This window comes from Lycium ferocissimum, unplaced genomic scaffold (assembly GCF_029784015.1).
Source record: "Lycium ferocissimum isolate CSIRO_LF1 unplaced genomic scaffold, AGI_CSIRO_Lferr_CH_V1 ctg3993, whole genome shotgun sequence".
Lineage (NCBI taxonomy): Eukaryota > Viridiplantae > Streptophyta > Magnoliopsida > Solanales > Solanaceae > Lycium > Lycium ferocissimum.
In genome coordinates this window covers 1-8240 of record NW_026725541.1, presented here as the reverse complement: position 1 = coordinate 8240, position 8240 = coordinate 1, and the positions used below count along the sequence as shown (strand labels likewise).

At 34.3% G+C, this 8240-nt stretch overlaps 1 long non-coding RNA gene across 4 annotated transcripts; it reads left to right on the top strand.

Annotated features, from left to right (window-relative positions):
* The first annotated feature begins 2198 nt into the window (after positions 1 to 2198).
* LOC132044242 (uncharacterized) lies at positions 2199 to 7325 on the top strand. 4 transcript variants are annotated; one of them, XR_009412081.1, is made up of 5 exons: positions 2199 to 2357; positions 2483 to 2651; positions 4603 to 4719; positions 6093 to 7006; positions 7137 to 7325. It is a non-coding gene; the product is annotated as an uncharacterized LOC132044242 (long non-coding RNA). The 4 variants fall into 4 exon arrangements; XR_009412080.1 differs by lacking the exon at positions 2199 to 2357 and having other exon boundaries at positions 2436 to 2651; positions 4614 to 4719; XR_009412079.1 differs by lacking the exon at positions 2199 to 2357 and having other exon boundaries at positions 2436 to 2651.
* The last annotated feature ends 915 nt before the right edge of the window (positions 7326 to 8240 follow it).

The window sequence follows — 8240 nt, the reverse complement described above, 5'->3', positions numbered from 1 at the left end:
AACTCGTAGGTTCCGAGGTTCGAACCCCATCATCAAAAAAATTTAAAAAAAAAAAAATTCGCAAGGCGAGTTTAAATTTCGCTATGCCCCCACCGACATATGACATTAGGGAATTCACAGTTATGCGGACCCGACATACTTATGCCTTATGGGCGGACTTGGCATAAGTATGCTGGATCCGGCATAACTTTGGTAATTCTTCTGTTTATCTTGATCCTGCATACTTATGGGCAAACTTTTAATGGGCAAACTTTTAGTTAAGCCTTAACCAAAAGTTTTTTTCCTAGTTATCTTGTATAAATTTTAGTTAAGGCATAACTAAAAGTATGCCTATAAAGTATGCGCATAACTTTTCCTTAAGACATAGACTTTGTTTTATAAGCTAAATTTGGTTAGTTCAAAATTCGTATATTAGCGACCAAAACGAACTTAACATCAATGACGATATGTTGGGAAAGAAACGGATCATACATTAGCGAGAAACAAAGCATGCTCATAAAAAAGTTGATATTGTTTTTATATTTTATCTCTTGCGCATCGTAAGATGTGTCAATTTGTACAACTTGGTAAGTGCAAATACTAACGGATCGAGGTACATTTGTAATATTTTAAGACACGAATATGCATTAAGATACATTTAGTTAGAACGTAACATCCACATTCTTTATTGGTTTGTTATGATTTCTTGTACGTCCCATTAAAAGTTTGTCCATAAATATGGCCGCCGTAAACTTGTTAAGAATTATCAAAAGTTATGCGGACCGACATAAACTTGTTAAGGAATTATCAATGTTATCTTAGGACCCGGCATATGTTGCCAAGTACGCCTAAGGCGAGTATGCGGTCCGGCATAACTTTGTAATTCATAACAGTGTATGCGATTCGGATAAATTTCTAAATCTTGCCTTGCAATTTTTTTAAATTTATGTTGAGCGGGGGTTCGAACCGGAACCTCATGATTTCTGCGTGAACGCTCGGGGTTGCGAACGCAAAGGGCAAAAATTAAAGACCGTACAATGAGGGCGTAATTTAAAGAACGAAATATAGAGGCAAATTTAAAGACCACTCCAAAAGAAGGGCAATCCGTGCAAAAAAATGTTTATAGTATAGTCCTCCTCACTTACCCAGCGGGCCACAGACCCGGCAGGTCAATTTGTGACGTCAATTTTTGATCTTTTTTATTTTTGCAAGTATAGTCCTCCTCAATCAGTAGGAGTCAATTTTTGATCTCTCTATTTTTTTTTTTTTTTTTTTTTTTTTTTTTTTTTTAGCAAATAGAGTCCTCCTCACCCAGCAGGAGTCAATTTTTGATCTCTCTCTCTTTTTTTTTTTTTTTCTTTTTCCTGCAAATATAGTCCTCCTCAATCAGTAGGAGTCAATTTTTGACCTCTCTATTATTATTTTTTTGCAAATATAGTCCTCCTCACCCAGCAGGAGTCAATTTTTGATCTCTCTCTTTTTTTTTTTCCTTTTTCCTGCAAATATAGTCCTCCTCAATCAGTAGGAGTCAATTTTTGACCTCTCTATTATTATTTTTTTTGCAAATATAGTCCTCCTCAATCAGTAGGAGTCAATTTTTGATCTCTCGATTATATTTTTTTTTTGCAAATAGAGTCCTCCTCAATCAGTAGGAGTCAATTTTTGATCTCTCTATTTTTTTTTTTTTTTGGCAAATAGAGTCCTCCTCACCCAGTAGGTGTCAATTTTTGATCTCTCTCTCTCTCTTTTTTTTTTTTTTTCAAATATAGTCCTTCTCACCCAATAGGAGTCAATTTTTTTTAATGTTATTTTGGTTCAACTTTTTTTTTTTTAAAACCACAAAAGTCGCAGACTCGTGTAAATACTTGTAGCTTGCAGCATGTCTATCACATTGCTAGGACTATGAGTATAAAGTATGTGTTTTCTACTTTAGGCTGCAATTTTTAACTTAACTTTAGGAACAATTTCATAGGAACAAAATTAACTGAAACCATTAACATAAAAAAACTTTCCACCAATTTCTAAAGTTGGAATTTCAAATTAAAGGTGATTTCATTAACTAGGTAACTGCTCCCTCTTTGCATAGCTTATGTCCAGCTTTATGGTAGTACTAGGCGTTGTCACATTTATTATTTTGTAAACTTTATACTTCTTTCTGTCCAAAACAAGTACATTTTGAACCCGTAGGATCGTCGACATGGTTGCTTTTGAGTCATCTCTACTACACTAAAGGATACTTTTGTCATTTCAAGGAGCTGATGAATACGAGTACTATCTAATAATTCTACGTGGCGTTAATTTCTTCTCCCACCGCGTAGTTTTAGCCCAGACATAAAGGTTCTTCTGTTATCTTCTCTCTTTGCTGTTCAAATTTACAGGTTAGCTCCTCCTCCAATTTTTTTGCCAAATCTTCTTTTTTTCCCCCTTTAATATGTGTGGGTGATGATCTTTCATCTCAATTTTAGATTTTATTCATCTGAATTTTAAGAATTTATATTTTCAGTCTGATTTGAACTTATGGGGTGGAAGACAGCGAATTGATGTTCAAGCAGACCTGCTTAAACTGGGTGGAAATATGACCCTTCTTTGCGTCTAATTGTGAAGATGGACAAGAAATTTGGAAGTGTACACCTTCTGGGAAGTCGGAACAGATTCAATGTTCTCTTGACAAGGTAATCCATTTGTTTGATAGTCTCTATTTAATCAATCTTATACCTGTACTTGCCTTTCGTCACTCTACATTTAATGTGGGAATATGTGGTGATTGTTTTAGTTGTAGAAATATGGACTTCGCTTGAACTTAGCCAACGTGAGTGTGCTAAAATTACTGAGAAATTTAGTTAGTTGTTAAATGATAATCAGATTTACGATTTGTCCAAATTATGATCATTTCTAAACTAAAGAGGGTATACGAAAAGGTGGTTTGGGGTGTGAGTGTGTGTGTGTTTGTGTTTGTGTTTTGGGGACTCTGTTTAGGTTTATTATCCTTGGTATCAAGTTCTTACAACTATAGCACCAAGATGTAGGACATTGTGTATGCTGAAACACAAGTAATGTGGTTAAGCAGAGACACATCAAATGTAATTTTCGTGAATTTTTATGCAAATTTATGCTCCACGGTCAAAAGTACCGGGTTCATATTAACCCGATACCAAAACTCTGCATCCGTCTCTCTGATTAAGGCCTGGCTTTTAATCATGTTAAGGCTTGGAATTAAGGTCTAGCATTACTCAACTTTAACAGTGTTCTAGCTCTTTATGCTTTCAGTCTAGGAGCAATACATCTGCAAAAAATAATACCATTAACATAAAATGTTTGTGGTAAACTTTATTATTGATAAACTTTTTGCTAAAATGAATTGGAGAACGTAATAGTGATATAAGTTGAAGTTCAAACTTAATTGGTACTAAAATCCGTATCCACTAATCTGATATGTTTACTCTATTATTTTTTTAAGAAACCTTGTCATTGTTTGTGTTCCCAACAACCTCATGTAAATACATACTAATAGTGCGCAGAGGTTTTCAAATCCCAAAAGTTGAACTTAGATATTTTCTGGGGTTGACCATTTGGATAATACTCCACCACACCACGTGCTATCCAAAATACATCATTGTTACTTCTTGGAGAATAGAGCTTAGCAGACAAATATCTAATGCAAAACAGTTGAATTGAGAAGAACATTATTTATTTATTTATTATAGAAGAGCCAGTGGATCGACATGGCTGTTTTAGGGTATTAAAGTTCCAATTAAGGGCAATTGTGACTTTTAAGAACAATTTATATTACGTGCCGTTGAACCTGCAATTGGGTTTGCCACGTTTCTCCATCACCGCTCGCTGATGTGGGTGTTCTCTCTTCTTCCCAGAAAACACACCAAGAAAAATTGATTTCTCCATAAGTTTTCAGAATCTCATTGAGATCTTATCTTCTTATTTTAGGATAGTTTTCAGAAAATTTGCAATTTCAGGTCAGTTTTTCCTCTAATCTTCTTCAGTTTCTCCTCAAGTTTTCCAGTTTCAGGGCTCTGTGGTTATTATTTTTCTCTTTCGTCATTAATTTGTTCCTTTTGTGATATTTTCTGCCGAAGGGAAAAGGGTTTCTTTTCTTCGCATCAAGTGGTATTTCAGGATTTGCGATTTAATTCATGAAAGAGGAATAGCTTCAAATTGATTGTGATGAATCCCGAATACCCAGAAATTAATATATGATAAAGAACCTAAAAAGAGCTTTAGCTTAAAGGGTTTAAAGTAATAAACTTACCTTGAGTAAGAAGCCTATTCACGGCTTCATTAGGGTACAATATAATCTTTTTTGGTTTAAGCGAGAACTTCATTATTCAAATTTTTGAAAAAAGAGTAGCAACAACCATTTGTTGTTCTGGTTCAATTTACAGAAAAAAGTAACTTTTTTCTTTAGCTATATGTGTGGATGTTGAATTTATTTGCCGACCCCCATTCCATCTTCTACTTTAGCTTCTAACCCAATTCATAAAGCGCACGTTTATTTGAATGTAATATTAGCTTTGGGTGCTCATGTTTCCTATACTGGTCTTCTATTTCCTTTGAAGTTAGAGGTCTGCTTTTCTTTGCACGTTACATTTTGATATAAGTCATGTTCAGCTTTTAAATAGAATGGTCGATCCACTCGAAGTAAATGTCAATGGATGCATTTTTTGGAGTTTCGGACATGGTGCGGCAACATTTTTAGGGATCCCCTGCAAAATAGCAAATTTGAAGGTTGGATTTTCACTTTTGAGGTCAAACTTAATTACTTCTGTTGCTGTTTATGCAACTTCAATGCACAAGTTGTTAAGGTTCACCAGACATGAATTTGGATCAAGGGATATTTAGTTATTGATTCGTTAGAGGAAAAAACATAAAAAGTTTAAAAAGCAAAGTTTTTAGATAAAAGGATGTTATATCTAGGCATAAATAATGAAAATAGTAATACTCCTATTAGTTTCCAATGAGGTTTACTGATAAATGTATGTAGCTATACCCTGAGACGAGTTCGTATTCGAGGAGATCCTTTGGTTCGTCTCCCGATCCGGATCGGGTAACAGGAACCGTTTGTTTAACATTTTGGATTTTCAGAAATCCTTCCATGCAATTTACAGGAATAATGTAGAGAGTTTTGGTGAATCTCGGCCGTTACTTGGTGGATCTACTGAAAAATTAGTGTGTTAAAAGATTAGAAAATTTGTGATCTTGCAAAAGGAGAAGGCAAAAAGAAGGACTTCGAGGACTTAGTCATCCCGAGTTGTTTTGGTGATGGATGCCAGATTGTAAAGATTGTCTGTTAGTCTTTTCTGAATTTCACATTATATTCTCTTAAATGTTCAGAAAAAGTTTGTAAAAGTACTCAGTAATTAATATACTACTCCTCATGAAATGAAAGATTTTTATTTCTTATCTTTTAGTGATGGAAATTAATAAATGAGATTTGGCTTTTGATTTGATGATCGCGAGCTTCAGAGAGAAAAATGGAAAATAGCTTGAATATTCTTAAGTTTTCTCTAGATGTAAATGTATCACACGTCCTACTCTAGCTAATACAAAGAATTGGAACGTCATTTCTGACTCACCTTATGTAGATTGATTAAATCTCTGAAATGTATCGAAAGAGAGTCCTACTAAAACTTTGAGTTTCTTACTTTATTCTTTAATGCATAGAGATTTGGAAGGTAAAAAGGTTGTGTTGTATTCGACATTTGAAGATATTTTTTGGAAATGTTTTTGGAGAAAATTTCTGAAAAAACTTTTTTGTTTGGATGATTGTTATTTCAAAAGTAATTCTGAAAAAACTAACCGTGTTTGACTGGATGTTTATGAGAGAGCAGAAAAACAAAAATGCGACCTATCATTTTAATGAACTTTCAATCAAACCTTTAATATGAAGAGAAACCTTACCCGATCATGTGATTATTCATAATCTCTCATTAGTTTTAGTCTCCCATGCCACACTGGTGCAATTTTTGGCATGGAACTTGAATTAGCATCCTTTACTTACCTACTGCATCAGATTTTCTTTAACCATAATGTGTTCCAAATCGGAGTTCCCTTTCCACTATTCCATTAAAATATTGTTGCTGCTGATATGTTTTATGTAGGACAAGAGACAGCAAATCAAGCACCAGATAATTTGAAAGAAGTTCTCGATTATTTGGATCTGAGGAGAAAAGAGAGCTCCAATATAGGCTAATAGGTTGAAGGCATTGCTAAGGGCTGTTTCTCTACTGCTCTTATCAAGTCTACTTGATTGTTTCTACATAAAGCTCGACAAAGATTGGTAAGTTGTTATTATAGCGTAGCTTACTTTCTGTAGCAGATTTTTCTGGATTTGCTTATGCATGCGACCATTTGTGCAATTTCTATGTAACTTGATGAAAATATTTTCATGCGAAAAACTCAACTTTTATATATATTGACCAGTAGAAACGTCTAATCGCGTGAGTCTATCTTTGTATCTTTTTCAATTTTGTTGGAATAGTTGACTTCATTTCTTTGTAATAACTAATTTTTGTATAATCTATTTAACAATAACGAGAGGATGGTCATGTATCGTTTGTCAGATTAAGAATCTGTCCTCCTTCTGGACAAAATAAACGGATGATCTGTCCATTTCTGCCTACTTATGTTGCTTCTGTTGGAAAAATGCTCAACTGTCCTAATACTTGGTTGAATTTTAACTAAAAGTACAAATTGTCGAGTTCAAGTGCTCTTCACGATGCTTAGATTTGTAGTTCCAATGTATTTCTTAGGACTACTTAACAAGTAACATAAGAGGAGCAAACTTGAATTGTCCGAAGCTAAATGTTGGTCTCCTTCAAGTTGTCATGTCCATGGACCTCATGTCATCCCCTCCATTCCTTTAATATATTGTCTGCATTTCATGTTTATTTCATCTTATAGTAGAAAAATTGGTAAATGCAGAGACACTTCTTTCGATAGGTGGACACTACTCTGGAATTAGTTGAAGCCTAGATGAACTGTCTACTAATTGTGAAATGAATTCTGAGCTCTGGTTGCTCTGCAGTTGAGTTGATGTGGTGTCACTTCCTTTGTTTTGTTGATAATCTGCTAAAGTTAGATATTTACTAATGCCTTTTGCTTTTCGGACACAGTGTCCTTATGCATTACTTTACTTTTTGCAGATTGTAAAATTCAATAGGAAACTCAAGAAGTGTTACTACAAAGTGAATCTACATCCTTCGTGTTAGTTTCAAGTATTGTATTGAACATTATACTTATCGCGGACTTTTTCAATGACAATCATTAGATTTTTCTAAATATTGAAAGTATGTGGTATCATTGTTTGTATTATAGACGTTCTTACTTTTCAGATGTGATGTTTTTGTTTTGTTTTTCATTATGTTCAGATAAATATAGCCTGCTGAAGCTGGCACTCTAGATCTTTCCTACCTAGCCACTTCTGCCTAGAGGAGGATAACAATATAATTCTTCACTCCAACCCTGGAAGGCAGGGAGCTCACCAATTAAATTAGGCTCAACCGTTAATCTGTACCAGGAGTACTAGAACAAATGCTATTTGAATTTTATTGTCCTTATTTAATATTTTTGTTGTAGTTTAGTAACTAAACCGACTCATTTTTTTCGTGTTGGGCCCGTGCTTGCACGGGCTTGCCACCATCTAATTTATTTAATTTTTTTTTAAACTATTAATGAGTGAGAGTTCTTCAGTAAGATGAAGGGTATTTTCATAAATATGAACTTCTTTATGGCTAAATGTAAGCATATGTTTGAGCACTGATAAAACAAACACGCGTCCCACTAAAACTCCCTCTCTTCTACATACTTCCTTCATTTCAATGATTTCTCTCTCTGATTCATCTTCCTCTCCGGACTCCTATACGGGAATCATTGCATTTTTTTTCAATGTTTATTCATTCGTGGATTTCTTACGATGGTTGTCTGTTTCGTTTAATTGTGTGTGGTCTTTTTGTTTTTATCTTTTACTTTTGGTATTCCTTTTTGGGTTTTATCTGGTGAGTTTTTAATTTTACCGACTACAACCAATGAGGGAGATGGATATTATTTTTCTTTCCTCTTATTTTCCAACCATGCATGTGTTAATTTACAGTGACAGACAACAGATTTGAAGTGGTGAGAAATTTGCACCGATTCTTCAAGATTTCAGATTTTCAGGTGAGGGTTGGTTGGGTTATTTCTTGCTTTATTATATTGTTATTAGTTGATAGTTGCATGTGTGTCTTATTGTGTTTATTATATGTATCAAG